The sequence below is a fragment of the Rhinatrema bivittatum genome, chromosome 11, assembly GCF_901001135.1.
Source record: "Rhinatrema bivittatum chromosome 11, aRhiBiv1.1, whole genome shotgun sequence".
NCBI classification, from domain to species: domain Eukaryota; kingdom Metazoa; phylum Chordata; class Amphibia; order Gymnophiona; family Rhinatrematidae; genus Rhinatrema; species Rhinatrema bivittatum.
The window spans coordinates 29,548,930-29,571,904 of NC_042625.1; the positions used below are offsets into that span (position 1 = coordinate 29,548,930).

The following is a 22,975-nucleotide window of genomic DNA, read 5'->3' on the forward strand; positions in this document are numbered from 1 at the left end:
GGGTTACAAAGCGAATTTTATTGAAAAAACGTCTGGAGGGATCGGGAGATCATCCATCACCGTTGACGGCATCGATAAGGTTGGTAGTCGAATATCGTCCAAAACATCGCTACCGACATAGACATACATCGACTCCAGCGACGATCCTCTCCCTGGAGGAACAGACCGCTAAACGGCAAAAATCGCAGGAAACTCTGCTACCTTCCTCGCTGGGGCCTATACCTGCATCGATCGAACCTCCTCAGGGATCTGCGGATGCGATATCGATGCCTACATTGCCACCGCATACAGCTGCTCTGCCTGCACTAGCTGTATCGCAGGAATTGTCAAATTTTATTAGACAAGCGGTGCTCCAAGCCCTGAAAGAACATACACCTACTCCGGCGACTTCACCGATGCCGGTGCCGTCACCGATGCCAGTTATTGAACCGATGCCGGTGCCCTCACCGATACCGGTGATTGCACTGAGGCCGATGACTCCGTCGATACCGATGCCGACGATTCAGTCGATGCCGGTACCCACACCGATTCCAGTCAAGGTGACGCCGACACGACCACCAAAGATACCGATGCCATCGTCTATTCCAGCGCCGTCACCATCGATGCCACTCTCTCCCGGGGACCCGGGACACCCAGAACTGGCACTCTACCATCTCCTAATGAAGAGATTCGATGAGGTGGTCGGTGCTCTTCCTCCCAAACCTGGAAAAGACCACCCGGAGGAGCCACCCTTGGAAGATCCACAACCAGGTCCTTCAGGGATTCCTAGACCACCTAGAATATCCACAATTTCTCCACCTGAACATAATCCATATGACACTTGGAGTGATACACACTCAGATACCTCATCTGAGGCCTTCATGTCAGATCCTTCACCGGATCCAAGGAAAAAATCTCCACTGGAATATTTCACATTCACAACCTTTGTCCAGGAAATGGCTGACACCATTCCATTCACTTTGGTCAAAGAGCAGGACGTCAGGCAGCAAACATTGGAGGTTCTTCAGTTTGTGGATCCCCCCAAAACAACAGTGGTAGCTGTACCAGTCCATGATGTCCTTTTGCAATTATAACATCTGATTTGGGAACATCCCTGCTCAGTGCCAGCTGTTAACAAGAGCATGGACTCTACATATTTGGTGCAGTCTGCTCCTGGGCTATCAAAAATCACAGCTGCCTCACCAGTCAGTAGTGGTGGAATCTGCACAGAAAAAAGTCCAAGAGAATTAGACCACATTCTTCAAATCCCCTAGGTAAAGATCACAGATTTTTAGATTCCCTGGTACGGAAAGTCTTCCAAGGGGCCATGTTAAATTCCAGGATATCCTCGTATCAACTGAACATGACCCAGTACCAAAGAAATTTGTGGAAACAAATGCAAGACTTTATTCCATCACTTCCATCACAGCATCAGGAAGCAGCCCAAATGATTATACATAAAGGGCTAGAAGCAGGTAAACACGAGGTACGTGCAGCCTTTGATGGTTTTGAGACAGCTTCCAGGGTGGCTGCATCGGGTATAAGTGCCAGACAGTGGGCGTGACTTAAAGCCTTGGACCTCAGACCTGAAGTCCAGGAGAAGTTAGTAGATCTCCCATGTCTTGGTGATAATCTTTTCGGATCTAAGGTACAGGATGCAGTTGCTCAATTAAAAGAGCATACCGAAACCCTACGGCAACTTTCAGCGATCCCCCAGGATCCACCTGCACAGCCAATTCGTAGACCTCAAAGAAAGGATTCTAGAAGACCTTTCTATAGACAGAGGAGGTATTACCCCCCTACATCTAGGAGCAGGTCTTCTAGGCCACAACAAAGGGCTCAGACCAGACAGCCTAGACCATCCAGGCCTCAACCTCCACCACAGACTGGTCCGGCTGCTGGTTTTTGAGGCCATCTCCAGGGAACACAGCCACCTCTCCAATCCTCATCCAGAGCTTCCGGGGTAGGAGGTAGGAGTATCCTCCTTTTACAACCATTGGGTTCAAATAACAACCGACCAATGGGTTCTCGCAATAATATCTCGAGGTTACCAACTCAATTTCCTCTCAATTCCAACAGATTCTTCTCCGAGACCTCTTTCTCTCAGCGAAAATCACATAATTCAATTACAAGTAGAATTATCCACCCTTCTGAAAGCCAGGGATGTGGAGCCAGTACCCTGGACTCAGCAGGGCAGAGGATTCTATTCCCGCTATTTCCTCATTCCAAAGAAAACCGGAGGCTTACGTCCCATCCTAGACCTCAGAAATCTCAACAAATTTCTAGAGAGAGAAAAATTCAGGATGGTGTCTCTAGGCACCATGCTTCCACTTCTTCAAACAGGAGATTGGCTCTGTTCTCTGGATCTTCAAGACGCTTACGCTCACATTCCAATATTCCCTTCTCATCGCAAATATCTTCGCTTCATGGTGGGTCATCGACATTTCCAGTACAGAGTACTGCCATTCGGACTTGCCTCTGCTCCCAGAGTCTTCACAAAATGTCTGGCAGTAATAGCAGCACACTTGCACAAAGAAAGTGTCCATGTCTTTCCCTACTTAGATGACTGGCTCATCAAAAGTCAATCTCAACAAGGAGCTCTGGCTTCTCTCAGTCGAACAATTACTCTACTTCACTCCATGGGCTTTCTCATCTATTATCAAAGGTCCCACCTCATTCCGTCTCACCTGCTTCAGTTCATAGGAGCAGAATTGAACACACTACTTTCAAAAGCTTTTCTACCAGGGGATCGGGCAGACAAACTTTCCCTACTGGCAAACTCGATGAACTCAAAGAAACAAGCAACAGCTCATCAGTTTCTAACCTTACTAGGCCACATGGCCTCCACAGTTCATGTCACTCCTATGGCAAGGCTAGCCATGAGGATAACTCATTGGACTTTAAGATCACAATGGATCCAAGCCATTCAACCACTATACTCTCCAATTCAAGTAACCCACCAACTACGTTCATCTCTCCGTTGGTGGGCAAACAAGGACAGTTTGCGCAAGGGCCTTCCTTTCCAGCAACCAGTCCCACACATAACGTTAACTACAGATGCATCAACCTTGGGTTGGGGAGCTCACATAAACAATCTCCAAACCCAGGATACTTGGACAAAACTCGAAGCAACATTTCAAATAAATTTCCTGGAACTTTGAGCTATGCGTTCAAGGACTGCCTTTCACACAAGACTGTTCTGATTCAAACCGATAATACAGTAGCCATGTGGTACATCAGCAAACAGGGAGTTACGGACTCGTATTTCCTTTGTCAAGAAGCCGCGCAGATTTGGACTGGGCCCTGACGCACTCCATGTTTCTCTGGGCCACTTATCTAGCGGGCATCCACAATGTAGTTGCAGATCGACTCAGTCGCCAGTTCCAACCACACGAATGGTCCCTGGATCCCTTAGTAACGACCAGGATCTTTCAATGTTGGGGACAACCAACAATAGACCTCTTTGCGTCACGCCTGAATCACAAAGTAGACAGATTCTGTTCTCTACACAAACAGAAAAACCAGCCAGCCAAGGACGCCTTTGCTCGCCCTTGGAACTCAGGCCTTCTATACGCGTATCCTCTGATACCGCTCATAACCAAAACTCTAGTGAAGCTACAACAGGACAAGGGGTCTATGATACTCATAGCCCCGTATTGGCCTCGACAAGTATGGTTTCCCACACTTCTAGACCTCTCAATCAGGGATCCCATTCGTCTGGGTGTAGCTCCCACTCTCATAACTCAAGATCAGGGTCAGTTGTGCCATGCCAACCTTCAATCCCTATCCCTGACAGCATGGGTGTTGAAAGCTTGATTCTTCAACCTCTCAATCTTTCAATCAATGTATCTCAAGTGCTTATAGCTTCACGTAAACCTTCAACACGAAAGAACTATTCTTCAAAATGGAGAAGGTTTACTTTGTGGTGCATGCAAAAGAGTATTAACCCTTTCTCCTGTCCCACAATTTCTCTACTAGATTACTTATGCCAGCTTTCAGACTCTGGTCTCCAGACCTCATCTGTAAGAGTCCATTTAAGTGCAATCTCAGCTTACCATAACAAGATGGGAGATGCACCAATATCCATACAACCTCTTGTCAGCAGGTTTATGAGAGGTTTAACTCAACTTAAGCCACTAATTCGGCCACCAGTCACAGAATGGGACCTGAATCTGGTTTTAATGAGACTCAAGCGTTCTCCCTTTGAACCCATGAATTCCTGTGAGCTTAAATTTCTCACATGGAAGACTATCTTCCTCATAGCCATTACATCGGCTAGAAGGGTTAGTGAGTTACAAGCACTTGTCACGTACTCACCCTACTCAAAATTCCTACATGACAGAGTGGTTCTCCGTACACATCCAAAATTCCTTCCCAAAGTAGTTACGGAATTCCACTTGAACCAATCCATAGTTTTACCCACATTCTTTCCAAGGCCTCATTCTCACCAAGGAGAACGGGCCTTACATACCTTGGACTGTAAGCGTGCGCTAGCATATTACTTAGACCGCACTGCAGTCCACAGGAAATCCACTCAACTCTTTGTATCTTATGATCCAAACAAACCGGGTAAAGCAGTGGGTAAACATACTCTATCCAACTGGTTAGCAGATTGCATACAGTTTTGCTATGAAAAAGCAGGCCTTCCTCTCCAAGGGCGAGTAAAGGTGCATTCAGTAAGAGCAATGTCAACCTCAATAGCACACTATCGTTCAGTGCCAATTGTTGACATATGTAAAGCAGCAACATGGAGTTCTCTTCACACCTTTGCAGCTCATTACTGCTTAGACAAAGAAGGCCGACAAGATTCAGCCTACGGACAATCTGTCTTAAAGAACTTATTTCCAGTATAATCCCAACTCCTTCTACATCCAACCTGCTGTGATCTTCGGCTGCACCACTTTCAACAACCATACTTCACTGTTGATTCATTACAAAATGACACAGCCTCTAGCTTGCTAATCACCCATGTGTCAGGACTAGCATCCTGCTTGTCCTGGGATAAAGCAAAATTGCTTACCTTGTAATAGGTGTTATCCCAGGACAGCAGGATGTAGTCCTCACGAAACTCACCTGCCACCCCACCGAGTTGGGTCCGATACGTTTTTATTATTTTATTTTAGCTAGCGCTTATTGTTATATACGAGACTAGAGCGAGACCCCTGTGGCAGAGAATATCATGGCATGCTGGGCATGCTCAGTGGCCTTACAGGGCCAGTCAAAAGTTTCTAGAAACTTTGACAGAAAGTTTTCCCGCAATAGAGCTCCGTCAGTGTCATCACCCATATGTGAGGACTACATCCTGCTGTCCTGGGATAACACCTATTACAAGGTAAGCAATTTTGCTTTCCGCGCAACCTTTGGTAGGCCGGTTCTTGCGGGGCCTCTTCCAGTTGAAACCCCCTCTTCGGCCTCCTGTCACTGCCTGGGACCTCAATGTTATCCTTGCACAGCTCATGCCACCTCCTTTTGAGCCGCTGCAGTCTTGTGACCTGAAGTTCCTCACCTGGAAAGTTTTGTTCCTGGTGGTGATTACTTCAGCTCGTAGGGTCAGTGAGTTTCAAGCTCTAGTGACCTACCCACCATACACAAAATTCTTCCATGATCGTGTGGTGTTGCTTACGCATCCGAAGTTCCTGCCCAAGGTGGTAACAGATTTCCACCTTAATCAATCCATCTTGTTACCCACTTTCTTCTCCAGGCTTTATTCCCACTCAGGGGAGTGAGCTCTTCACACCTTGGACTGCAAAAGGGCTTTCTTTCTGGATTGTACAGCAAGCCACAGACAGTCCACCCAGCTCTTCGTATCTTTTGATTCTAACAGACTTGGAAGGGCGGTGGGGAAGCAGACCCTGTCGAACTGGTTGGCGGATTGCATTGCCTTTTGCTATCAGCAGGCAGGCCTCCCACTCGCTGGCAGAGTAAAGGCTCACTTTGTGCGGGCCATGGCGGCGTCGGTAGCTCATCTGTGCACAGTCCCTGTCACCAAGATTTGACGGGCCGCAACCTGGAGTTCTCTTCCACATGTTTGCGGTTCATTACCTCTTGGACAAGGACGGGCATCAGGACAGTGCCTTTGGTCAATCCATCTTCTGCAACCTGTTCCAGTCCTGAACCCAACTTTCCTTCCGTGCTCTGTGGGAACCAGACAGTCCTCTGCCGACTCACAGCGCCAAAGTTGTTGTTGTGCCTGTTGGCACTTTGTTTGGTTGTTATTGGTCTTACCTGCTAATGGGGACAGTCTGGAGCTTGGTATTCACCCACATGTGAGAACTACCATCCTGCTTGTCCTAGGAGAAAGCGCAGTTACTTACCTGTAACAGGTGTTCTCCTAGGACAGCAGGATGTTAGTCCGCAGGAATCCCGCCTGCTTCCCCACTGAGTTGGGTTCTCTTTCCAGTTTGTTGTTTTAATTTTTCGCTCGTATTTTTTCTATGTTATGAGACTGAAGGGGACCTCGTGTGGACGCGTGGATAGCGGCATTCTGGGCATGCTCAGTGTGCGGGTCAAAGCTTCTAGAAACTTTGACAAAAGTTTTCCGTGCCGGGTTCCATCGGATGATATCACCCACATGTGAGGCTAACACCCTGCTGCCCTAGGAGAACACCTGTTACAGGTAAGCAACTGCGCTGTCTCTCTGGAGCATCAATCGGCTTGAAGCCCATGCCGTTTGGCTGGCATGCTTGCGATCCGTCGATCCCTTGCAGGTTGAGTGGTCCAAATAATGTCAGACAATGAGAAGACAATGGCTTACATCAATTGCCAAGGAGGAACCAAGAGCCAGCAAGTGTCGCAGGAAATAGCCCAACTCATGGAATGGGCAGAAGTACATCTTCAGGAGATTTCAGCCTCACTCATTGCATGAAAAGACAATGTAAGAACAGACTTTCTCAGCAGCCAGAGTCTGGATCCAGGAGAATGGGAATTGTCAAACAAAGCGTTGCAGCTCATAGTGGACTACTGGGGGCCTCCCATTTCTAGACTTGCTAGCAACATCACACAATGCAAAGGTTCCTTGCTTCTTCGATTGCAGGAGATCTGAAGTTTTTGGGCATTGATGCCCTCGTGCAGGTGTGGTTGGAAGGCAAGCTTCTATAGACCTTTCCCCCATGGCCCATGTTGGGAGAATGATTTGGAGGATTGAGAGACACACTAGGATGGTTCTTCTGGTGGTGACCCAGTAGAGTGTGGTATGCAGATCTGCAGTGGCTCCTGGTGGACTCCTCTCAGACTACCAGTCCACAGGGATCTGCTGCGGCAGGGGCCTATTCTTCATGAAGATCCGACTTGATTTTGTATTACGGTATGGTCCTTGAAAGGGCTTGGTTACTGAAGCGTGGATACTCTGCTGCTGTGATTTCCACCTTGCTTCGAGCATGAAAGTTCTCTACTTCCTAAGCCTGTGTTTGGGTTTGGCAAGTGTTTGAGGTTGTTTGGTTAAGATTCTGCTCATTTTAGATTTTTTGCAGGATGGGTTGATTAAGGGTTTGACCTTTAATTCCTTGAAGGTATAGATGGTGGCTCTTGCCTGTTTCCGAGGTCAGGTGAACGGTGAATCCTTGTCGGCTCATTCAGTTCTGGACCAGTTCTTAAAAAGAGAGAAGCTTCTTCGTCCTCCCTTGCGGTTGCCGGTGCCCTTGTGAAGTCGTAATCTGGTTCTGGATTTTCTGGCAGGTCCCACCTTTCAATCACTGCATAGCCTCTCCTTGAGGTTACGTACTTTGAAAATGGTGCTTCTTGTGGCAATTAGTTCTGCGCATAGAGTTTACGAGCTGCAGGCCTTGTGTTGTCGGGAACCGTTTGTGCGAGTGACTCCGGGGGTGGTACAGCTGTGAACCATCCTTATTGCTGAAGGTGGTCTCGGAATTTCACTTGAATCAATCTGTTTCCCTGCCAACTCTGGACAGGGAGAAAGATGTGAATGAATATTGCCTGTTACGGACCTTGGATGTCAAGTGGCATATCATGAGGTATTTGGAGGTTTCCAAACTTCTCAGGAAGACAAGTCTGGCTGTCAAACTCCACGGTGGGAGTAAACAGAATGAGCCGGTGTTGCGGGTTACGATAGCCTGCTGGATTAAGGTAGCTATCACGGCTGTGTATGTGGATGCTTTGCAGCCATTACCTAGTCAGATTATGGTTCATTCCACTAGTGCTCAGGCAGTGTCGTGGGCAGAGATTAGATTGTGTCTTGTATCGAGATTTGCAGAGCTGCGATGTGGTCCTCCTTACACACCTTTTCCAGGGATTACCACCTGGATGTGCAGGCCTTGGAGGACACAATCTCCTCGCATACGGTATTGATTGGAGTGTGGGCAGCCTCCCACCTTATTCGGGAGTAGCTCTGGTGCATTCCACTGGTGTGGATTAACCTGTCTGAATGTTAAGAAAGGAGAAATTATTACTTACCTGATAATTTCCTTTTCTTTAATGAAGACAGGTTAATCCACCTTCCCACCCTTGGCTGCCAGATGGTGGTGCTGTTGTCCTCCTGTGTGACTGCGTTTCCGGGGATTACTGGTAAGTGTCAGATCTAGTCCCTAGAGTAGTGATATTACACTCCTTGTCTGAGCTCAGTGTTTTCCTGTTAACTGAGTGTTTGAATGGTTGTCTGTTAATGATTATGATCATGTATTGTTTAGTTGTCCACAGTTGGCTTTTGCAGAGAATACTGGTGGACTGATGTTAGTGCAGGGATTTATATCCTGTGACGTCAGCTTTGCTCCATCTCCATCTGCTGGTAGAGGTGCATAACCCACTGGTGTGGATTAACCTGTCTTCATTAAAGAAAAGGAAATTATCAGATAAGTAGTTATTTCTCTGTAGTTGAGCAAATAGTCTTTATAATTAAAAAATGTATTTACTTGTTCTCACAGGACAAGCAGGATGGTAGTCCTCACATATGGGTGACAGCATCAGGATGGAGCCCCTTCAGTCTCCTTTTTTCTGCTTAGCATTAGCCATGCAGGTTAAGGAGCCCTCTTGATATTCCTGACAGGAATTTTCCTCACGGAATTTCTCTTCGAAATTTAAAAACTTTTACCCCATCCGGGGTCCCCCTATCGATTCCATACCCGCTGTTGTGTAGGTAAGGCTTTCTCACAGGACAAGCAGGATGGTAGTCCTCACAAATGGGTGACATCGAGGATGGAGCCCTGTACGGAAAACTTTTCTGTCAAAGTTTCAACAAGCTTTGACTGACACTGGCACACTGGGTGCACTGAGCATGCCCAGCCTGCAATTATCCCTGTGAGCCACAGGTGTCTCCCTCAGTCTTCTTTTTTCCGCTCTGCAGTCAGCATAGCGGTTGGAGCTCTGTGAGGATTTTTTAACTAATTACCTCATGGAAACACTTAACTTTTCACTTCAAAAAACACTTTTCCCTGCACAGGTCTCCCTCCGCGTACGTTTTTACGACGCTCGGTGAGTACTAATTCTTATTTTTCGGTCGGTTCCTGTCACTATCTTAAGGCTGTTAACTGACTGAAGCCTTCCCTTCCCCCATTTTTCAGTTAGCTTTAAACAGCTTGCGAGTATCTCTGTGACACTCTGCTTGCTTATGCTAGTGGGGTAGGGATTTTTTCCTTAACTTAGGACCTCTGTAGCTTCAAGTCCTTCGTTCCCTGGTACCCTCACGCAGTCGATACCCTATCGCTACACCGGGACCCGCCTAAACCGCCCTGGGCTTTTATATGTCATCAGCGCCCCTCCCCCCACGGTGCCCTGATGCCTTTATCCATGTTTTTTGCTTTTCAGTGCTACCAGGCTTTTTCCTCCTACGCACTGTTTTTTTCCTTGGGCTTCCTCGGTGCCGTCCCTACCCGGATGCATGCCATTGACGCACACGCTGTTAGTCACTGCCATGCATACTCGGGTTGCCGCCACCGCTGCCCGAGACACTTTTTAACGATCCCAGGGTCACTTCATCGATGCCACCCCCCCCTTTTGGGGATGCCATCGATGCCCCATCCTCCCCACCGATGTCCAGCCCTTTCCATCGGGGGACATCGGTGCCACATCGATTCGTCGGTGGGCATCTATGCCGGATGGTCCCCATCGGTGGACATCGGTGCCGGATGGTCCCCTCGATGGACATCGGTGCCGGATGGCTTGTCCGTCGATGGCATTGGTGCCGGATGGCCGTCCGTCGATGGCATCGGTGCCGGGTCCTTTTGCATCGATGGACACCGATGCCCAGGTGTTTCATCCATGGGCATCTATGTTAGAATGCATCCATCGAGGGCAGTCGATGCCAGGCTGCTCCCATCGGTGAAATTCGATGCCCAGGTGGGTCCCATCGGTGGATATCCATGCCGGCTCGATTCCGTGGATGGGCGTTGATGCCAATGCCAGCCTTATGGCTGGCATCGATGCCCATGCCGATTCCAGGACTGGCGTTGATGCCGGGATGGAATTCATCGACTGGGAGATCCATGCCATCGATTCCATACGTGTCCATATCGATGCCACCGACACACGTGTCTGGGGCACCGATGCCATGTACACTTGGAAATCTGAGTCTGTCCAAATCGATACCGTCAACGTCTGTGGCCCTATAGTTGATGCCCGTGGCCATGCCACAAACGGCATAAATGCCCGCCTCCATGCATCGATGCCCTCGACACCTACGTTTTCCTTCGGTGTCCTTGACGCCCTATTGATTCGACTTCGACTCAGTCGATGCCGGTATCTTTTTTAATAACGGCAATGTTTTTCGATTATTCGATTCCACATCGTTTCAAAGATACCTATGCCACTGCTGTCAGTGCCCGTCACTGTCATCATTCTCCTGGCCAGTCATCGACGATTTTTCATACCCATTTTGATGATATCCTCGAAGCCCCTTAGGTTGCCTTCAATATCGTCAATACCGACATAGCACCGCCACATAATACCCTCGCCTCCTCACATTGCTCCACGCTTTGGGTTCTTTTTTAAGCCCCGTATTAGCTTAAGACACTCCATTGTGTCAGGAGCAGAGCTGGCGTGTTGACAGTTCGTCATCGATCGCCTTCCAGGACGACGAGGGCTTCCATCTCGGCGCTGGGGAAAGACCGGGCCGAGCACCGTGGCACCCATCATCGCCGACATCGTGATCGTCCGCCGCTGACGCCATCCAGCACATCGGTGCCATCCTTCTCCAGGCTGGACAACGCTCGGGCAGAGCGACATCACCACTGCCATCAGCACTGTTCCTACAGTTTTGGCAGTCCTTGGTGATCCAGAACTTCCGGATCCAGGTCCGACAGCTTCTGCATTGGCGTCACGACACATCGAGCCGCTGTGACGAGGGAAGGGAACATGAGTTCCGTTAGGGCTCCTCTGTTCCTGGCGTGCCCCACCGTCAAGTGGTGTGGGACTATGGCCATCTGTTACACTTAGCAGTCTAAACGCCACTCACGCCTGGCCTGTCTCCTCTGTACCTGTGCCACCATACCGGGTTTCAGAGCGAGATGGACGTTTACGTCCCCGGCCTTACCCTCGAGGACTCCGGAGACCGTCGGGGTCAACAATCTTCACCGGCTCGTCTTGCGGCGATCCACGTCGGATGGTAAGTACCCGCTTCGGCGGCATTCCCATAGAGTTGTGTTCTCCCATTCGGACCGTGGTTCGAAAAGTTCTGGGTCATGTGCCTTTTAGAACTGTATTAGTGTCACATATCACTATGTTAGCTATGTTAGCCACAATATCAGGAGAACCCCTCTATCTTCTTGGGATTGCAGCAGGGCTTCTTCTCTTGTCAGTAACAAGTCCCTGTGCCGACCAATGCTCTGACTCTTGGTTCCCTCCCAACCAAGGTCCAGCTGCATTGGCTGATCTGCTAAATATGAGATTCAGCAACCATTGCCCCATGTACAAGTCCACCTTGAGGCCTGGCCACAGGTCTCAGTGTCTCCTTGTACAGCATACAGAAATGCGGGTACCACTTACCGCTCACACACCTGCAGGAGCCTACATGATATCCTCCATTGGGACACCTCTTGGTCTCCCATCTGGTCAGATATCAGAGCGGCCACCCCACCTTGTACCAAAGTCCCGGTACACTCCCCCAGGCGCTACGAAGTGCAGAGGGGAGAAGGGAGGGGGGTTGGGGAGTTTTAATTGCACTATTCTTTCTTTTAACAGAAAATAGTTACTCTCCGCACATCCTGGACCTAAGAAAATCCAACTTTCTTTAGACGTCACAGGTACAGTGGTATCTTTGGTTACCATCACTCCATACTGCAGTAAGCACATTATTTTAATGTTTCTATGTGCTTTATGGTGAGTCAACATTACAACCCCAAGCTCTGCCGCTGGCACCAGCTTCGGTAAGTGAACTGTCTCTTGCATCACTGTTGGTGAATGCTGTTTTCTCTGCGGAGTGTAACATCATTCACTTTCCTTGCATAGACTACTGCTAACCACTTTCAGTACATGCAAGAAGCTCTCACTTTTTTCAGGACTCACTATACATTTACTAACTGGGATTACTGTCACTGCCATAAATCCCTTCTGTAACACTTCTGGACACCACAGTCTTAAGACCCTCTTGTCCAGCATGCGCACAGACATTCTGATACATTGTTATATGTCCCTGCGCATATTTTCCATAACCTCAGCCTTTCAAATTTTCATGGTTGGGCTATGGGGTTTCTTCCCACTATGCATTTTTCTCATAATTCAAAACTGCTATGGGTTATATTCAGTGACATTCTATACTCAATGGACCTAAGTGGTTTCATTGCTTTCGTCCCTGATTCTTATCCCAGTTCGAACTAGGACCTAGTCTCCTTCGACTCATGCTCGCAATTCCTTAGGGTTATAAAGTTTCTCCTGAAAGCTGTCAACCCATTATGCATCTATTGCACTCCAGCATAGTTTCTCATAAACGTCCTGGACGTTGCACCCATGAGTTATGCCCTTATGCCTTCCAATACTGCTTTTGCAACAATTCTTTGTGCATACAGACAGACAGCATAGGGACAATGTGCTTTCCAACTCATAAGCACGCACAACCTCTTAGCTGCTCTGCTAGACAGCTGCGCAGCTCTACCCTTGGCCCTTGTTCACTTCATGCGTCCTTGGGCCACATATCTAAGAGATTTAATGAACGCTCTATCTGACCTTCTCCACGTAGGTTCTATCCTCTCGAATGGTCTCAATTACATGTGTACAGGGCAAATCTTTTAACGCTGAGTTTAACTAAACTTTCCTCTGCGTCTGCATCATTCCATACGATGCACAGGTTCTGCTCCCTACACATGTTTCCTATGCGTTCCCTTAGATGCCTTTTCTTCCATCAAAGGCCTCTTCAATATATCTCTTCTGCTGCCTCTCGTAGCCAGCATTCTTCTAATGTTGAACTGGGATGGGGTTCAGTATTCTTTTCCCCACTCCCTGACTGAGATCAGTATGCTTCCCATACTTCTCAATCCATCATATCAGTAACCTTTTATTCCCTCACCAGTCAGTCCCAAATCATAGACTTACTGATGTTCTTAGGTTCTGGTAGCGTCACAAAACCTTCTAAACATAAATCTTGCCGTTTAATATGGCAGGCTTTACCTCCTGACGCTAAAAAAAAAAAAAAAAAAAAAGAGGTATTACCCCTTTTACTTTTCCACCATTTTTTCTTACTCCCTCGGATTCTGTTCTCCAGACATCCTCCACATAGATACACCTTTCTCTTAGGAGGTGTATCGTTTTGGGAGTTGGGTTCCCGTTTTCGGTAATCCTCTCTGAGTCGGCTTACCATGGATTATCCACTGATCAAGCCGCCTCTATTTCTCTAATCACGGAATGAACATATATATTCTCCTTATAAGTCTCATACATTCTACGTTTGAGCCTTTCCATTCCTCTCTTCCACAGTTTGGCAAGGGAACTTCTTTCCCTCTTAATGTCATTCCTGCCAGCAGGGTCCGTGAGTTATGCACTCTTTCCATACTCACCTGACTCCGTTCCTCTGCCACTGAGTAGTTCTACGCATTCAACTTTCTATCCTTTTCAGGTAGATGTTGTATCTCCTTTCCTCAGGAAATACTCTATTAATTTTTCCTAACCTCTCTCTCTCTCGCCCTAGGGAGAGACTGGGTTTTCCACATTCCTGGACAGTAATGCTGCGCTTACATTCTATCTACATTGCACTGCATTCCATATGAATTCCACTTGACTCTTTCCTTCATGCAAGGGTCAAGCTGCTACTTCTAGTGGCCACACAGACCTAATCCTTCTGATTAAGTGGTCTATATTTCCTTTCCTACCAACAAGCAGACATTTCACTACAACACTGTGGGTATCCACATACTGTTGTGTCCGTCTTAGCCTTAACAGCTTCCCTTTGGTTACTGCTGCTTGTACTTTTTATCAGGTTGCAGCCTGGAGTCCTCTCCATACCTTCGCAGCCTATTATTGCTTACATTTGACTAGCCGGCATGCTCCATGTTTGGCCAGTCCGCCTACTCTTACTTTTTTCAATTCACTACCCAACATCCTTCCACGAACCCATTATGGTGTTGCGGATGCCCTCCGTTCCCATTTCCACCTCAGTCGTTACGCCTTTGCGCATCTGCGGTGTATCTGGTGCATTCCCGGGCATCCTCAGCTCGGTACTCACCCATTTGTGAGGACTACCATCCTGCTTGTCCTGTGAGAAAGCAAATGTTGCTTACCTGATGTAACAGGTGTTCTCACAGACAGCAGGATGTTAGTCCTCACGAAACCCGCCCGCCACCCCGCGGAGTTGGGTCTGTATACTTTTATTTTAGTTTCGCTTGCGCTTTTTAGCTATAAGACGAGACTGAGGGAGACACCTGTGGCTCACAGGGATAATTGCAGGCTGGGCATGCTCAGTGCACCCAGTGTGCCAGTGTCAGTCAAAGCTTGTTGAAACTTTGACAGAAAAGTTTTCCGTACAGGGCTCCATCCTCGATGTCACCCATTTGTGAGGACTAACATCCTGCTGTCCTGTGAGAACACCTGTTACATCAGGTAAGCAACATTTGCTTTACCTCCCATTGCTGTCGATTCCCGTCAGTTTTTCCTTCAGAGGCCTACCTGCCATCGACCGCACCGCGGATAGATTTTTGTCGAAGCCATGGCTTCGGGTTTTCGTTGATGCCCCGCTTGTCCCTGGACAATGTCCATCACATACCCGCATAGGGTTTGTGTTTTGTGATTAGGGACGGACCACGACGTTCTTACATGTACCAAATGTGCCTAAATGACGCCGAAGGGCCGTAAGGCTCGCTCAGAAAAGATGGCGTTTCTTTTCAAGGCAAAACCACTGATTGTTGAAGGCCTCGACGTCGTCTGAGCCAGCACCGTCCATCTCTTGTCAACAGTTGGACACCGGTGCTTCCTGTCCCGACCACGGCTACTCCGAAGTCGTCCATCTCATTTTCCTCGGTGCCGGAAAAGGACTGGGCCAAGCATCGGGAGAAACACCGGCATCGCCATCGTAAGGCTCAGTCCGCTGATCCAGGCAAGCCCCCGGCATTGGTGTCTATAGAGCATTCCAGGAAGAAATCCCGTCCAGAAAAGGCCCCATGCTCCTCTGAGACTGGGTCACCGAGGCGTTCCCCACCTTCATTGGTGCCGGGAGCCACGACTCCACTGTCACCCGGTGGACCCTCCGGCTACGCCAGCGCTGCCTCCTACTCTGGGACTGGGGTTGCAAACCCCAAGCGCTTCAAGGTCTCCAGCCTCCATCGACTCCGGCACCAATTCCGGCTCCAGTCACCGACCCAATTCCCATGGTACTCGCACCATTGCTGGATATATTGGTTACGTTGATTGGTGCCCTTCCACTGGTGGGACCAAAGACACCGGTATGTCCTACTCCTTCGACTCCGATTCCTTTATCATCGGAGGACGAAGATGCACTGATGCCGGAGCCGATTCCGGGGCCGTCTGGAGTCCTGCCACCGCACCGTCCACCGAGATCACCAGATCCATCGGTGCCGATTCCATCGTCGATGCCGCATCGTCCTCGGTTGATGCCACCATCGATGCTTTCGATGCCCCCTCCGGAGCCATCGATGCCCTGACCTGATCCCACAGGAATAGCACCTTTTCTTCCATCTGAAGATCCCATAGGAGTTGGGGACCAGCCTTACCAACCTTGGACAGATGATTCTTCTCAGGATTCAGATGATATCCCTTCAGAACCATCTCCTCCTGAGGAGAGAAGACTGTCTCCTCCGGAAGACCTGTCCTTTATAAATTTTATTAAGGAAGTGTCTGAGGCTATCCCTTTCCAACTTCAGACAGAAGAGGACTCCAGGCATAAAATGCTGGAGGTGCTCCAATTTGTAGACGCACCCAAGGAAATCATGTCCATTCCTGTTCATGAAGTCCTTCTTGACCTGTTCAAGCATAACTGGGAGCATCCAGGTTCTGTCCACCGGTAAATTGAAAAACAGATGCTACCTATCTGGTACAGACAGCCCCTGGATTCCAGAAAACACAGCTTTCCCATCAATCTGTGGTGGTTGTTGCGACCGTCACTACCTGAGGTCTCCACTCCGCCCTCCTTACCTCCTCGGTGACTCCCTCTTGCTCAAGTGGAAGGTTGGCTGCCATGGCGTCTCTCTGCCGACTCTCTCTGGTGTCCCCGGAACGGCTCGACGCTGCAATCCGCCATGATTCACCCGAGCCTAAGGGCACGCGCGCGGCGCGGGCCCCAACTAATGTACCAGCAGTGGCGCGAACCTCAGGGGCGTCCCCCTGAGATGACATCATCCATACCGGATACATAAGGTCTCTGAAATCGCCAACTAATCGAGTTAGCAAGGAGTTGGCGACGTACAAGAGTTCTCTCCAAGCTACTCTGCCTCCTCGGACTTACAAGGGGTACCCACTCCTCGGGGGCCTCGCTCTCTCTTTGTTTTTCAGGTCACAGTCTGGAACCGGTACTCGCTCCTCGAGGTCCCATGTTCCCGGACTGGTTGCTGAATACCTCTTCTGCCTGGAAGTCATCGCTGTCTACAACACCAGTGAGTTACCATCTCTCTCTCAGAGCTTTCCCTGGAACCAGGTACTCGCTCCTCGAGGGCCTAATCCATTCCAGCTTCTGGGCTGCCTCAAGAGACTATTGTGTGAGTGTTACCATCAAGGCCCGGTTCCTGAACTCTGCATACCCTGCCTACTCACTATCTTCAGTTTCTCTACAGCTCAGTTATCCGGGATCGCTGTTCCAGTATCTGAGGGACTACAGCCCAGCCGGGCATTACCAGCTCACTACTGCAACCTCTGGTGGTGCAATATACTGTTTAATAAAAGAACTAGTGTGTGTCTGTCTCCATACTCTGAGCCTAACCGGTGGTCCCTCTCGGGATCTTTCCCTGGGGGCGTGGTCATCTGCCACCAGCCCAAGGATCCACCCACAACTACCACAAACACTAACAGTGGTAGAGTCGGCCCAGAAGAAGGCACATTGTTCCTCATTCCTCAATACCTCCAGGGAAGGAGCAGAGGTTCCTGGATACTTTAGGCCGTCGTGTCTTTCATGGATCAATGCTTAATTCCTGCATTGTTTCATATCAATTATATATGACACAGTACAAAAGGAACCTTTTCAAAAAGATTCAGGATTTTTCGGACTCCTTGCCTGAACAATTTCAAGACCAACTTAACTGTTTGGTCCAGAAAGGTCTAGATGCTGGCAAGCATGAGGTCCGCGCTGCGTATGATATATTTGATACAGCCTCTAGGGTGTCTGCAGCGGGGATTAGTGCTCGGAGGTGGGCCTGGCTGAAGTCCTCCAATTTGAGACCAGAAGTACAGGATCGGTTGGCTGACCTCCCCTGTGCTGGGGATAATCTCTTCAGGGACAAGATCCAAGAAACTGTAGCACAGCTTAAGGACCACCACGAAACACTACGTCAGCTATCTTCAGTGCCTTCAGAATTTTCTTCCACCTCTGAGGCTGTTCAGAAGAGAATCTAAGTGGCCGTCCTACAAGCCGCGTATATATTATCCTCCTGCGACTTGTGGCCGCCCATCCAGGCCTTACCAGAAGGGTCAGTCCCGTCAATCAAGGCCTCATAAGACCCAGCCAGCTCCTCAACCTGGCCCAGCTTCGGGATTTTGACTCCTAGCTGGGGAGCATATGCCAACCTCCTCTACCATCCGTACCCGTAGGCGGTCGTTTGTGTCATTTTACCAACGCCTGGCACACGATCAATGGGTACTATGTAGTGACTCAGGTTACCATCTCAACTTCCTGACTGTACCGGCGGACTTCCCACCTCGGCTGATGTGGGGATTATCTGACCACTCCCCTCTTCTAGAGGAGGAAGTATTCACCCTCCTCAAATTACAGGCAATAGAACCAGTGCCCCCCCTCTCAAAAGGGACAAGGGCTCTATTCCCGATATTTCCTGATTCCAGAAATGTGAGGTGGTGTTCGTCCAATCTTGGACCTACGTCCCTTAAACAAATCTCTCCAAAAGGAAAAGTTCAGGATGGTAACAGTGGGCTTTCTTTTACCCCTTCTACAAAGAGAAGATTGGCTTTGCTCTTTAGACCTTCAAGACGCGTACAGGCACATATTGGTAACTCCGTCTCATCGCAAGTTTCTTCGGTTCTTGGTCGGCTCCCGACACTTCCAGTATCGTGTACTGCCATTCGGCCTAGCGTTGGCTCCTCGAGTCTTCACCAAGTGCCTGGCAGTAGTTGCAGCCTACCTCAGGGGACAGAGGATTCATATCTACCCTTATCTCAACGATTGCTTGATAAGGGCTCCATCCCAAAAGGATGTATTAACCTTCTTACATCTAACTCTCCAAGTGTTACTGTCACTTGGGTTTCTCGTCAAATATCCCAAGTCCAACCTGATTCCATCTTAGATCCTCTCCTTCATAGGAGCAGACTTAGATACCAGACAGGCAAAGCTTTTCTCCCACAGGATCGAGCTTACACTCTCACTGCCCTGGCGCTACAACTCCAGGCTCTGCGCTATACAACGGCTCGTCATTTCCTTACGTTGTTCGGTCACATGGCATCTTCGGTGCATGTTACTCCGATGGCCCGTCTAGACATGAGAGTAACACAGTGGTCCGTGATGTCCTAGTGGGCTCAGGCTTGCCACCCAATGTCCAGCATTGTCCAAGTCACCAGAAGGCTCCGCCAATCACTGGCCTGGTGCATTCAGCATTCAAATTTCCTAAAAGGCCTTCTCTTTCAGGCTCAGAACCTCAAATTACATTAACGACGGATGCTTCCAACCTTGGTTAGGGTGCACATGTCGACACCCTGCAGACTCAGGGAACCTGGTCTGCGGAGGAATCCAAACATCAGATAAATTTCCTGAGCTTCGGGCAATCAGATATGCCCTGAAGGTTTTTCAGGATTACCTATCCGACAAAGCAATCCTGATCCAAACCAACAACCAAGTGGCGATGTGGTACATCAACAAACAAGGGGGAACGGGCTCTTACCTACTGTGTCAGGAAGCAGCACAGATATGGGCATGGGCTCTTTCCCACCCTATGTAACTCAGAGCGATCTATCTGGCAGGTGTGGACAATGTTCTTGCGGACAAGTTGAGTTGGACCTTTCATCAACACTAGTGGTCTCTCAACTCCATGGTGGCAGACACAATCTTTCGACGCTGGGGTTATCCACACATAGACCTCTTTGTGTCTATCCACAATCGCAAAGTGCAGAACTTCTGCTCCCTCCATCGCAGCCGCAAGTCACCGCCGAGAGATGCTTTAAGAACATAAGAAATTGCCATGCTGGGTCGGACCAAGGGTCCATCAAGCCCAGCATCCTGTTTCCAACAGAGGCCAAAACCAGGCCACAAGAACCTGGCAATTACCCAAACACTAAGAAGATCCCATGCTACTGATGCAATTAATAGCAGTGGCTATTCCCTAAGTAAAATTGATTAATAGCCATTAATGGACTTCTCCTCCAAGAACTTATCCAAACCTTTTTTGAACCCAGCTACACTAACTGTACTAACCACATCCTCTGGCAACAAATTCCAGAGCTTTATTGTGCGTTGAGTGAAAAAGAATTTTCTCCGATTAGTCTTAAATGTACTACTTGCTAACTTCATGGAATGCCCCCTAGTCCTTCTATTATTCGAAAGTGAAAATAACCGAGTCAAATCTACTCGTTCAAGACCTCTCATGATCTTAAAGACCTCTATCATATCCCCCCTCAGCCGTCTCTTCTCCAAGCTGAACAGCCCTAATCTCTTCAGCCTTTCCTCATAGGGAAGCTGTTCCATCCCCTTTATCATTTTGGTTGCCCTTCTCTGTACCTTCTCCATCGCAACTATATCTTTTTTGAGATGCGGCAACCAGAATTGTACACAGTATTCAAGGTGTGGTCTCACCATGAGCGATATAGAGGCATTATGACATTTTCCGTTCTATTAACCATTCCCTTGCTAATAATTCCTAACATTCTATTGCTTTTTTGACTGCTGCAGCACACTGAGCTGATGATTTAAAGTATTATCCACTATGATGCCTAGATCTTTTTTTCCTGGGGTGGTAGCTCCTAATATGGAACCTAACATCGTGTAACTACAGCAAGGGTTATTTTTCCCTATATGCAACACCTTGCACTTGTCCACATTAAATTTCATCTGCCATTTGGATGCCCAATCTTCAAGTCTTGCAAGGTCCTCCTGCAATGTATCACAGTCTGCTTGTGATTTAACTACTCTGAATAATTTTGTATCATCTGCAAATTTGATAACCTCACTCGTCGTATTCCGTTCCAGATCATTTATATATATATATTGAAAAGCACCGGTCCAAGTACAGATCCCTGAGGCACTCCACTGTTTACCCTTTTCCACTGAGAAAATTGACCATTTAATCCTACTCTCTGTTTCCTGTCTTTTAACCAGCTTGTAATCCACGAAAGGACATCGCCTCCTATCCCATGACTTTTTAGTTTTCGTAGAAGCCTCTCAGGAGGGACTTTGTCAAACGCCTTCTGAAAATCCAAATACACTACATCTACCGGTTTCACCTTTATCCACATGTTTATTAACACCTTCAAAAAAATGAAGCAGATTTGTTAGGCAAGACTTCCCTTGGGTAAATCCATGTTGACTATGTTCCATTAAATCATGTCTTTCTATATGCTTTACAATTCTGTTCTTGAGAATAGTTTCCACTATTTTTCCCGGCACTGAAGTCAGGCTCACTGGTCTATAGTTACCTGGATCGCCCCTGGAGCCTTTTTTAAATATTGGGGTTACATTGGCCACCCTCCAGTCTTCAGGTACAATGGATGATTTTAATGATAGGTTACAAATTTTAACTAATAGATCAGAAATTTCATTTTTGAGTTCCTTCAGAACCCTAGGATGCATACCATCTGGTCCAGGTGATTTGCTACTCTTTAGTTTGTCAATCTGGCCTACTACATCTTCCAGGTTCACAGTGATTTCGTTCAGTTCGTCTGACTCATCACCCCTGAAAACCATCTCCGGAACTGGTATCTCCCCAACATCCTCATTTGTAAACACAGAGGCACCCTCTTGTGGGCCAGCGCTCTCCTCTATGCATACCCTCTACTTCCACTCATTCGCAAAACTCTCGTGACGTTACAGAAGGACAAGGGCTCAATGATTCTCATAGCTCCTCACTGGCTGCACCAAGTATGGTTTCCAATCCTTAAAGATAACACAGAGCGACGGGTGGCTATGCCACCCCAACCTCCTGACCCTGTCATTGACGGTCTGGATGTTGAAAGTTTGATTCTCCAACCCCTTAACCTTTCAGAGTCTGTATCCCGAGTCCTGGTAGCTTCACGAAAGCCTTATACTAGAAAGTCTTATCGTTCCAAATGGAAGCGGTTTACCGTGTGGTGCGCTTCCATGGCCATAGACCCTTTTACTTGTTCCACTGCGAAGTTCCTAGACTACCTCTGGCATCTGTCAGAGTCTGGTATACCCGGACTTCCTCCATACGGGTACATGTCAGTGCGGTTGCCGCTTTCCATAAAGGTGTCTCTATTTCAACTCAACCCTTGATAGTGTGCTTCATGAGAGGCTTACTCCACCTACATCCTCCACTGCGCCCCCCAGCCCCCGCTTGGGAACCTTAACGTAGTTTTAGGGCAACTCATGATACCTCCATTAAGCCCTCCACTCATGCGACCTTCCGTTATCTCACATGGAAGCTTCTATTTCTCCTCGCCATAACGTCAGCTCGCAGAGTTAGTGAGGGTACAAGGCATAGTCACCTACCCGCCTTACACAAAATTTCTGCATGATAATGTAGTTGCTTTGCACTCACCCTAAATTTTTTGCCGAAAGTAGTATTGGAGTTTCAATCTCAGTTAATCCATTATATTACCTACTTTCTTTCCCAGGCCCCACTCACATCCAGGAGAGCAGGCCGCTGCATTCCTTGGACTGCAAACATGCCCTAGCCTTTTGTTTGGAGCGCACGTCAGCCCACAGGAAGTCCACTCAACTATTTGTTTTTCGATAAAAAACAAATGAGGTAATCCGGTGGGCAAACAGACCCTCTCCTCCTGGCTGGCGGACAGTATTCCTTTTGCTAACAGCAAGCAGGCCTTCTGCTACAAGAACGCGTAAAAGCACAGGCCATGGCAACCTCAGAGGCGCACCTCCTTTTGGTGCTGCTTACTGACATCTGTAAGGCTGCTACATGGAGTTCTCTCCATACCTTCACAGCCCATTATTGCCTAGACAAGGCTGGCAGGCAAGATTCTATTTTTGGCCAGTCTGTCCTACGCAATTTATTCTCAGCTTAAATTCCCACATCCTTCCAGCGACCCATTGGGGGTTTTCAGGATGCCCTCCTACCCAAATCCACCCCTGTTGTTGAACCTGTTGCATGTCTTTGGGTGGTTTGGTACATTGCTCGGGCATCCTCAGCTCGCTATTCACCCATATGTGAGGGCTACCATCCTGCTTGTCCTGTGAGAAAGCAGAGTTGCTTACCTGTAACAAGTGTTCTCACAGGACAGCAGGATGTTAGTCCTCAAGAAATCCGCCCGCCACCCGGCGGAG

At 48.4% G+C, this 22,975-nt stretch overlaps 1 protein-coding gene across 1 annotated transcript in view; it reads left to right on the top strand.

Moving 5' to 3' along the window:
• LOC115100985 (acetyl-CoA carboxylase 2-like) overlaps nt 1-22,975 on the top strand; it is a 982,255-nt gene that overhangs the window by 15,193 nt on the left and 944,087 nt on the right.